Source organism: Panthera uncia, assembly GCF_023721935.1.
Source record: "Panthera uncia isolate 11264 chromosome D3 unlocalized genomic scaffold, Puncia_PCG_1.0 HiC_scaffold_8, whole genome shotgun sequence".
NCBI lineage: Eukaryota > Metazoa > Chordata > Mammalia > Carnivora > Felidae > Panthera > Panthera uncia.
This window is the reverse complement of record NW_026057586.1, coordinates 42284101-42296428: the sequence shown is the minus strand read 5'-3', so window position 1 is coordinate 42296428 and position 12328 is coordinate 42284101.

Below are 12328 nucleotides of genomic sequence, written 5' to 3'. Positions count from 1 at the left end.
GAGAGAGAGAGAGAGAGAGAGAGAGAGAGAAAAGAGGTAAGAGTGGATAATGGAAAACCAAAGTATTACGATTTTCCAGAAGACAAGATAAGAGTGTTATAAGGAGGATTTAGTTAATAATAACAACTACTATTGTTTATTAGATTAAGCTACAAGTTGTTGATGAGTAATTTTGGCAGAATGATGATAGAATAGTGGAGATGTCACCCAGATAGGCTAATGGTGAGATTGTTTTACCTTAAACTTCACTTAAAGATTCCAATTCCTCTTTGCCTCTCCATATCTATATACACTTCTCAATACCTATATACTGAAATGAGGTCAATAAAACCTGAATTGATATATGATAGGATTAGAAGATGGACTTACTTAAAGTTTACTGAAAACTGTGCAAAAAGATCCGAAGAGATAGTGTGTCTTCTGGGGTTACATTTACATCCATGTCTTCAGTTATCTATATTTTAATGACTCAAAGCGGCAAATTTCATAGTCCATGTAGTACATGGAATACATAGTCCATGCATTCTCCTAAGCTTTAACTCACTTATATGTTTTACTGATATGTCTGACTTAACATGTCTGAATAATGATAAACTAACAATTCTATTTGCTACTACTTATTGCTTACTTATGACATGGGAAGCACTGAGTTGACATTATTCATATATTATATCTAAGTCTCATGTACTCAGTAGTGATAGCATTTCCATTTTAGAAAAGTGTAGCATGGGGACACAAATTAACCATTTGACATTCCAGAGCTAATATGTGTTTGAACCGGAAGTCACATATTGTATTAGTAAGATACCTTCAAAATCCTTGCTACTTTGATGGTGTCATACAACATTTAAAATAGTCTAAGAAATTGGTTTATTAAAACCAAATTTTAGATTCTTCCTCTAGGCCATTGTTCAAGTAATACTATCTTCCCCAAGCCAGTTAGAAAGGCCTGAAAAATGGCCAAGATCACTCTTTCTTGCTTACTTTCAAAAGTGATTGCTCAAAAAATAACGTCACCTATTCTCTGAAATATCTGTCTGTTCTTCATTCTCCTCCCTATTCTATGTCACTGCCAAATTTGAGGTTATATTTTCTTTTTCCTGAATTATATTAATAGAGTCCCTTTTCGGTCTTCCACCTTTAATCTCTTCCACATACCCAATGCATTCTTCATAGAAATAAATGAAATCTCTGTATGTGGGTCCCCTGGTGTTTCCAAGTGAAATTTCTCCATGGTGCTCAGGAATAATTGAAATCTCATAGCCTGACACAAAGGCTCTCTATCATCTGGCCCCGGTGTCATATTCCAGGGTTATATTTTACCATATATATCCACGCACATTTTCTTTAGCCATGGGGAACTATTTTCAGTCCCATGAACATGCTGTGTTCTTCCATATGTCTAGAACTTTGCTAATTGTTGTGCCTTGGCCTAAAATACCGTTTCCTCTACCTTTCTATTTGTCAGCTGTGTAACTTTTATTCTTGTTTAAAAACTCAACTTAAGGATGGCGTCTTACAATATTTTCCCCTGCCATTCCTTTGCTGCATTGGCTGTGACAGCTGCAAAGAAGTTGGAAGTTAAATAAAAAATAAACTGTTAAAGACATAATCAGTAGCAAATGTGTTTTCCATGAAAGTAAATATAATTTGAATTTGGTTACACAAGACAAAGGAAATATAAAAGCAAGAATAGTAATGGTAAAAGTTCCTCATCAATAAGAAAATCATATTTAGAAAATTCTGTGGCTATATCATCTGATAGTTGCAAATAAAGAGCTTGAAGAGTTTTAATGCTATAATGAATGTGGTGGACTTAAGTTGCCTTGGTGACATAAAAAAGTTATATTTATATATTAACATGCATTTCAAACTGATTATCTAAGATCTTTTGGTGACAAAAAACCAATATCTTTATTCTAACGATATTGCTGCTGGAATCTAGAGTGACAAATAATCCAATTGATTATTTTATAACTTAAAACCTATAATTAGACAGTGAAGCTGGGAAGAAAACAAAAGGATAGGAAACTAGAAATGGCAAAGTAAAAATGAGAGCTAATGGATAACTGACGATGATGAAGATGTAGAATAGAATCCACTTAAATAAAGAGAATATTCAAAATTGTAAGTAAAATAAGAATTGCTAAAATAAGCTACTTGTTCAACATGGAAAGGAAAAGAAAGAGTATCATGAAGGTGTGAAGCAGATTAATTTTAATTTTAATTTAAAGTCAGAACAGTTTCAGAACTTACATACTACAGAGAAATTTTCTGATGCTCCCATTGATTAGGACCAAGGAAAATAGCCTGGTAAGCTTAGGAGTGAAAGTTTAGATATATAAATATCTGAAATGAATCAAAAATGCATGCCACATAGCAGTTTCTTACTAAATTATTATATGTATGAAAAGGAATGGTAAGCACCCCTCAGTACTCATACTCTAATTATCCATTTTATAGTAAAATTCCCCATGTTTTAATAAGGTATACAACCAGTGAGACAGGAGACCACATTACCCAGCTTCCTTTTGCAGTTCAGTATGGCATGTTGCTACTATGCCCTTAAAAAGACATATACTGTCCCTGCCCCAGACACTGAACTGTCAACATAGTGCATGTGGACCCATTAGGTTACTCCTATGAATTAGGGAAATACTCTTAGGGGATGTCACAAACTAGATAAAAAGAACAGAAGTTCTTGGAATATTCCTTGGTTCAGAGCAAGCTGACCACCTGGATCTCCCTTCTTCCTCTGGAAAATTAGTCAAAAAGATATAGTTACAACTTATCTAAGCTATTAAGCTTTCCTTCCTCTTACTGTTCTCCTACTTTGTTTTTAATTTCAACAAGGTACTGTGTCAACTGATGTCAGGAACCCAAAAATACCAAGCATTTTTCTAAGATATTTGTTCTGAGATAAATTTTATAAACTTAAAAAGATATACACACACACATACACACACACACGCACTGGAAAAGCCTTTTGAGCTAAAATAATTTGATGATAGGACACTCAATTACTTTCATTACACTACAACATAGACGAAAATATGTCTGGAAAAAATGTTAAACAGAATAATCTTGCAAGAGCAAAATTCTAAAATATTGTCTCCTTTGCAACAATGATATAGGTGATATAGGTGGTATTCAATTTATGATTAACTATTTCTTTATCCTCTTTGCCATTATTTGCCAATTTCCTTCCTAAGTGAAATATTTTTCTGATGTTTTATCTTCAATTGTTATTAGCTTTACTGAAAAAAAAAACTTACCGGTAAAAAAAGCCCTTACTTTCTGTGAAGCAGCTTTTGAGTTTTAACTTGGGTTCTGAGTGATCTTTCCTTGGGTGAGTTGGTCATAATACCATTGATCAAATCAGTAATAAGGAAATTTACTAATAGTAAATGTTTGCATTATTTTAGTAATGTTTGAATTATTTTGCTGTACAGAACAAAAAGAAAGAAAAACATTTTGGGAATAAATAAGTTTCTTCATACAGATTCACAAAAAGAACTATAGGTATATTATCTATGGAAAACAGAAATTTCTTGAATACTAAAATAAAAGTGAAGAGAATTCTGAGGGAATGTTTGTCAAGAAATAAAAAGGCTGATGACAAGTCTAGTTTCTTAAAGGCCAGGATTGAAGGGTGATAATGCATATTTAGCTGATTTACTATATATATATTATATTGTATATATTATATTATTACATATTAAGTGTATATATTTGGTTGTATAATATGTATATAATATAAAATGTATATGCATATGCATATATATATACACCTTACATTAAAATTATCTGGAAAGCTTTGAATAAATATTGATTCCTGGAACCCACTTTCAGATAATCTGATTCTGTTGTTTTGGGATGGACTTCATACCTTGATCTATAGTAAAAGTTCCATTTGTTGATTCTGATATTGAGAAGCATGATTCTTGAATAATTTGAAATAATCTATTACAAATATGTGTGAGAATGTGTGTGTGTGTGTGTGCATGTGCAACAGTTTGCAGCTGCTGTTTCTGCTTTTTGGTTTGGGCTAGTTAGCTATTTGAATAAATCCTAATGATGACAGCTGTCCAGCAATTAGGAATCTCCATCTTATAGTCTTACTAGAAAATAATCTTGTTTTTTGTCTCCCTATAATCAGCTGTTAAAATTTACATAATTAATTCTATGCTATGCAGTTTTTAAATTGGCAGATGATTATGTGAAGGAACTACAAGAGAGAAGGCAGACCGTACTTGAAAGCAGATTTTTTCTCCCAGAAAACCAGATTTCAATTAAATAAATAAAGCCTACTTCCACTTTTTAGTAAGTTGTCTTTAATATGTTATATTTCTTGGGCCAGTGCTGAGATTAGAATATGCATACTAAATACTTGATAGCATTTTTCCAAATAAATACATATTCTCTTAGCTTTTTGGAAAGTAAAACTGAGAAAAAATATTTTTAATGTGTTTTCTCCAAACTAGAACACACATATCTTCTTTTATGCCTATAAAATGTTTTGTTGAAACTTCTCAAGAACTAAGAATAGATTAAATTACAAGAAAAAAAATGTTTAGTGGTAATAATGTTTATAAATTAAATTTATCCAAGTTAATCAGCAATGACCAATAATATTTATTGAAAACTGATTTGCATAAATATCTCTGTATGACATAAAAAAATGATGAGTCTGAATAGTAATGTGTGCCTGTTTTATTAGATGTCCTGTAGTTATTTTATTTTGACTACTACTCAGAGGGATTGGAGATTCTTCACCACAAGTCTCAGAAACGGTGGCTAAGTGAACAGTAAAAAACCTAAGAAAGACAATAGACTGTGCCTAACCTTCAAACATGGAGCAGGCCACTGCTGGTAACCCAAGAATTGCACCCTGAAGAAACACAGAGTACTTTGAAAAAAAATCACATCTTAGGTGCCACAAACATAGTAAAGCTTAATATTTAATTCTTTGAAAATAGTCAGTAAGACGGACATTTCCAGATGCCAACTACTACAGATAAAACGATTATTCTGCTAATGCTTTACTTTCTACATATATGAATGTTACTCAATATTTAAATTTTACCATACTGATTTTAGCCTTTTGTTTATAGTTCAACTCCTTTGATCATAACTAGATGCCCCTACTTATTTATTAGAGGGTCCAGATGGTTTTCCCCACAACCAGGTATGCAGCTTAATAATAGTAATTAACAGTTATAATTTATTACTTGTATTTTTTTGCAAGAGACAAAAAATGATTCAATGCTAAAGTGCTTTATCTTTAAAATGACTAAGGATTTCCCACAATTATTCAAATAAACAAATAAAAACTTTAAAACAAAAAAATAACTAGCACAAATTTTACCAAACACAAAACCAAGCAAACCAAAAAGGTCTTGATCTACTAAAAGAGTTCCACAAAATTATAGTTTTCTTCAAATTTTGTTTCACCAGATATTGTGGATGATATAGACAGGTCTGGGCATAGATAGATAGGATTGCATGCAATTCTGTGAACCCCTGCTTTAATATCATCCATTATTAACCCACCCAAGGAACAATCCAAATGTGCATGACTGTGAAATGGAATCCACTATGTTTTTAAAAAATCATGCACACATTTCAGTTTGAACTTGGTTAACTAGTTATTTGCAAACACCACAAAGCTAAATGTAGTATACCACGTATCATGAAAGTGTGAGACAAAGACTCATCCCTGAGTGTTCTGAGGTATTTTCTCATCTTCTCTCCTAACATGATGCTTAGAAGTAAACATTGAGTTGGGAGATGTTTGAAGACTTAGAATGATGTCACAGAGGGAAAGACCTACAGGAATCATCATTAGTAACAGTTCATACCTAAAACCGGAAGTTAATACCTAAAACCTAAAAGTCAAAGACTACCAGCATCATAAGAATTGCTTTGCTGTGTGGAAATTTTAAAGATACTCTTGGAGTTGTTAATAGATTTCATATGCACCTTTCCAATGGAGCTGACACCAAGGTCTTGCCATTATGAAGAAGAGAGAGAAAAAACATGGAAAGAGAATTTCAGTCTATTTACCAGTTCTGATCCATTGATAGATAGTATTGCCAGAAATATATGTTGAGATATATTTAGAAATTCTATACAGGCTCACTGTAAAGGAGTGTTATGAATGAAGAGCAATCTTTACACAAGCATGGACCAAGGGAAATGTATGAACGTTTTGCCAGTCCTGGACAAGTATCCTTTTTTGGCTAAACATAATAAGACATCATATTTTTTAATGAAATGAGTTTCTGCCAGGCAATATGGTGATGTTTAATGGTCAAAATAATCTGTGAAGGGGGTCAAAAATTAAAGGGAGTTTAAGCTATGACCATTCTTTCAGATTTATGGTTATATAAATCTGGGGGGAAAGGGTGTAATCAGGAATTTAACACAGTGATGTATGGATAAACTTAATCTTGCCAACAGTTGCAATAATCACTCCAGTGGTCCAAATTTTCACTTACATGACATCATAGCTGTGAAATAAAATTCTTCTTCATCTACAGACAGAGACGTAGTAGTGTTTATTAATTGGTACTATGTACAATTTTATTTCAAACTCTTTGGATTCGGCAGTAAGCACAGAACTCAAAACACAATTACTAGGACCAGACTATCAGATGTCATCAAAAACCTTCAACAAGTCATTTATATTTTAATGCTTTAGTATCCTCATCTGTAAAATAATATTTATTTAACAGAGCTGTTGTTACGATTGAGATTTATTATGGAAAAAAATCACTGAACTGAGAATCAGATAATTTTCTCTTTGTTCTTACTCTATAACCAAGTAGCTGAACCCTTCAGACAACTCATTTGATATATCAGCAGCAGCAGCAGTAGCATTTTCATCATCATCACCATGTAAGACTTATTATGCGCCAGACACTGTTTAACGTATTTTAAAAAGTAGTAACTTATCCTATCCCCAAAACAGACGTATCAGGTATATAAATATAAAATTAAATATTTTCAAACCAGAAATATTTACAGTTCTATGATCCTCAGTTGATTATATCTAAGTGGAACAGGCCTTCCCTAACAGAGACAAAACCAGCAATAAAATTAAAATACAGAAAATGAAAAACAAGATTTTAATTACATGTTACCAAAATAATCATTCAATTAAATAGAAAATTATTTGGACTTTGTCATTCTCAGGTAAGTTCAATGTCTTTTCTATTTATTGTCTACTATATATTGTCCACTTATTCTAAACTTATCCTATTTTTATATCAAAATAATATTGAGTCTCTGTTAGACTCTCAAATGTGTTTCTTTTATCACTTTTAAATTTCTTATATATTATTTGGCATAGAATTGCTAAGATGCTAGATAAAGCTGAAATAAGCAGAAAACTATCCATATGAATTTACAAAAATTAAATAGGTTGGCAGAATGTTAGTAAAAGCATGTGCATTTCAAGAAGAACAACAAATTCACTGGTGTCTAGTTGACGATTCTTTAAAATCTGATAAGAAAACAGCCCCATTACATGGCATAGTAGAAAGACCAAACAGATAAGCAAAACACCCTATAGGTAGATTTCTAATAATAAATAAAATCGGACTTAGATAATTAATTTCTCTTTCTTCTAAAGGATTCTTTCAAGGTGACTATTCCACAGTTTCATAGTTTCTGAAATGAAAACATTTTTTAAATGTTCATTTTATTTTTGAGATAGAGCGAGAGAGAGAGCTTGTGCAAGTGGGGGGGAGGGTTAGAGAGAGGAAGACAAGGATCCAAAGCGGGCTCTGCATTGAGCCTAAGCGACTAAGCCACCCAGGCGCCCCAAGAAAGAAAATGTTTAACCTAAAGCTAGTGTGAAAACAAAAAAAGAAATGAGAGTCTGTTTTATTCTCACAATGCAGTTGATACCACGACAAAGTTCTCTTCAATCTCAAGACAGGAGGAAAAGAAGTGGAAACAGTAGTAGGTGTGGGGCTGTGCATACCAGCTGACAGACACTATATTCATTGCACGATACAGCCTGAGTATCTTGCATGTGTAACTTTCTTAAGGGCTAATAAAAATGGTTGCGACAGAAAAATATGTCATTTCCAAAAAAAAAAAAAAAAGTGAAAGTAACACATTTTTATCTATGAACAGAATCACGTCAAATTTTACTCATTTCAATTCAACTCATCTATGATACTTAATATAAGCTCAGCACATTTTAATGGATTTATAATCATATCAACTGGGAGCACTAAAATTAAGATTTTCTAGATTTATTAAAGGCTTACCAATTGCTTTTACCACGTATACCAATGATCTAGACTCCTGTGTGACTGTGGAAACTCTTTGGACATTTTTTTTTCTGCATCAGTTGCCAAGTAAGTGGGTAGCAACGAGACCCCTAACAGAGCTTACTGGTAGAAATTATCTTTGGAGTTGTAGCATCTTGAGATGGTTTGCTTTAAACTTTAATTCCCTTAATTGGATTTTGCTGTGAAGTGAGGCCAACCTACCTAGAGTGCTCTCCACTCTTGGAACTCTGCCTTGACAGATGGTTCTTCGTAATTACTATAGTCATGGCAACCCCAACTTATACGTCTTACTTCAAAGTCATTTCTCTTTATTAAGGCTATACCAGAAAGAAGGGATTTGGTAAATAAATTATTTTTCCCACAAAATACATATGCAAAAATTTAAAACACGGTGAAATTTGTGAAGTTATTATTAATGCATTGTATATATTTTTATATACATAAAATATCTTGAAAATATTAGACAGCACAAGGAAAATTACTATTTTTAAGGTAATGCAAAATTTATCCTTTGATATAAAGCAAGTGTGTATATGGGATCTCTCACAGTCCCAAAGAGAACTATAAAAATGATAACCAATAAAATTTAATGTTTAAGAAAATTGATTAAATAGTAAAAAATTTATCAGTAACATTAAAAGACAATTGAGATACAAATACATGTTTAAAATCATACATATACATGGACACTCATATATGTGTGTGTATGTGTATACGCAAAAATCGTGCTTATTCTGTAAAATTCATGAAGTATAATTTTACCATTTTTATAATCTAGTCTAATATAATCTAATATGTACATATATTTATAGATAATATACCTAATATTACATATAATATTAGGTAATATATAATATTTAATGCAAACATAACAGAGCAGATTACTATTACTTACATATATTCATAAACATACCAGACTCCCTTTACTAATAATAAGCAAATAGAAATTATAAAGGAAAAATGATCATATTTCCACTAACATAAAAATATACATTCAAGTGAATAAAATATATAGTTTTATTTTCTTTTAATATATATATTTTTTCTTCAGAAGATAACCTCTAAGTCTACCAAGAGAAATGACTGACATGTAATAGAAAGACATACTTGATGGCTGAATGGGATGATCTTAATTGCACATGAATCTCTAGATGTAATAAAATTCCATTCAAGTGAAATCCTAAATATTTTGCTTCAGTAAAATAATCTATTTCAAGAAAAAGTACTATGGTTGTAGAAATGCATAAAAGACCTTAAAGCTGTCCTTTTAATAAAGTCCTATGCATTGTCTTGCAGAATCTCTGAAAATTAAATATTTCTGACTAATGCACCTTTGATTATTATTGATTATCTAGGTTATTTCATACAAATCTGGAGAAATAGAACTTAAGTTGTAGAAAACTGTTTTCTGTCAATAGCAACACAGATTTTTGTCCATGAAAATACAGCTGATGTTATTTCATAAACATACATTTGATTTTCCACTTTTAGAAAAGTTGACATCGAACATTATATTTTCATTTAATAATAACCAATTGTGCCTCCATTATTAAGTTAATTTCGGGATTCCTGATTGTGTATGTGTGTGTCAGTCTATTTTTTTTTCTTTTCCTGATCTCATCTGCACTGATTATAACACCTTACTGGCTCCTTCATTAAATAAGCTAAACTAAATATTTGATATATGTGTAAATTTTATCTTTGTGAGGGTCATTACTTATTTAAAAATTATAATTAAGCAGTTTTGGATGTCCAGGATATTGACATCGGTACAGTTGAAATATAGAACATTTCCCATCACTATAAGATCCTCATGTGACCACTGGGTAGCCACATATATTTCTACCTTGGACACTCTCATCCCTGGAAAACAAGAATCTGTTCTTCATTTCTACACTTCTGTCAGTTCAAGAATGCTGTAGAAATGGAATCATAGGGCATGTAACCCTTTGAGAATGATCTTTTTCTCACAGTATAATCTTCTGGAGATTCATCCAGGTACTGCATGTACGACTATGTCATTCTTTTTTATTTTTATCTTTTTAAAGCTTATATATTTATTTTTGAGAGAGAGAGAGAGAGAGAGAGAGAGAGAGTAGGGGAGGGACAGGGAGAGAGGGAGAGAGAGTATCCCAAGCAGGCTCCATGCTGTCAGCACAGAGCCCAACAGAGCTCTCGACCTCACCATGAGATCATGAGCTGAGCCCAAATTGACTTAGATGCTAACTAACTGAGTCACCCAGGTGCCCCATCATTCCTAGTAATTATCACAAATGTGATACAGACACACCACGTTGCATGAATGTGCCATAGTTTGTTCGTTCATTCACTGGTTCAAAGACATTTGCATTGTTTCCAGTTTGGAGCTATTTAGAATAAAGTTTCCATAAACATTTGTGCACAGGTTTTTTTGTGAACATAAGTTTTCATTATCCTGAGTTGACTGCATAGGAGTGCCACTGTTGCACTGGATAGTGAGTGATTACATGTTTCATTTTAAGAACCACCAAACTATTTTCCAGACAGGTTGTACCATTTCATATTCCTACCAGCAATGTATGAATAATCCAATTTCCCCACATACTTTCCAGCATTTTTTTAAATTTCAGTCTTTCTGATAAGCGTGTGATGGTATTTCCTTTTGGTTAATATAAATTTCCTTGATCACTAATGATCAGAGAAAGTGGTAAGATGAACATCTTTTGATGTGCTTTTTTTTTGCCATATGCATATATTCTTGAGTGAAGTATCTGTGTGTCTTTTGCCTGAATTCTTAATTGGATAGCTGTTTTTTAAGCATTGATTTTTGAGTTGTTTTTTTTTTAAATATTCTTGCTGCTAGTATTTTCTGTCACATATGTGGTTGTTTAAAAATGCTTTCTCCCAGTCCTTAGACTGTCTTTTCATTCACTTTAACAGGCCCTTCAGGCAGTAGAGGTTTTTAATATTGATGAAGTCCAACTTATCAATTTTTCTTTTGATGCATCTTGTTTTCAGTATTAAGTCTAGGAATACTTTGACTAGCATTAGTTCACAAAGATTTCCTATTTTTCCTCCAAAAGTTGTACAGTGTTACATTTTACATTTAAGTCCATGATCCATTTTGAGTTAACTTTTGTATAGAATGTGAGGTTTCAATAGAGCTTTATTTATTTACTTTATTTGCCAATAGATATCCATTTGCTCTAGCAACATTTGTTGAAAGGCTTTATTTCCTCTATTGAAATGCTTTTGCTTCTTTATCAAAAATCAGTTTGGAATATTTTGCAGATCTTTTCCTGAGTTTTCTATCCCACTGATCTATGTGTCTATCCTTTCACCAGGACCAAATATAATTAGTATATATTTGATTACTGTAGCTTTCTGAGGAGTCTTGAATTCTGCTAGACTGACTCTTTCCACATTACTCTTCTAAAACTTGTTTTGGCAATTCTAGTTCCTTTGCTTTTCAAAATCAATTAAGAATATTCTTGTATATATTTATGGAAACTATTGCTAGGATTTTGAGTTTTATTAAAGCTGCATTTCAATTTGATGATAATTGACATCTATGTTGTGGCAAGTCTTCTAATCTTTAAACACGGTATGTCTCTCCATTTATTTAAATATTGTTTTAATTTCTTTCATCAGCAGTTGGTAGTTTTAAGCATACAAGTTCTATACATTGTTAGACTTACACATAGGTATTTTTGTTTTGATTGATTGTAAATGGTACTATATTTTTAATTCTGGAGTCTATGTGTTTGTTGCTAGTATTCAGAAATAGAATTTTATTTTCTTTTGGGGGAGGCATATTGACTGTATTCTGTGATCATGCTGAACTCACTTATTAGCTCCAGGAGTCTTTCCTTTTGTTTTTTGTTTTGTTTGGTTTTGATAAAATCTTTGTTACTTTCTACATGTGCAATGGCATCCTTTGCAAATAGGGACAGTTACTCCTTGCTTCTCTCTTTCCCTTCCCTCCTCTCCCCTCCTCTCCCCTCCTCTCCTCTCCTCTCCTCTCCTCTCCTCTCCTCTCCTCT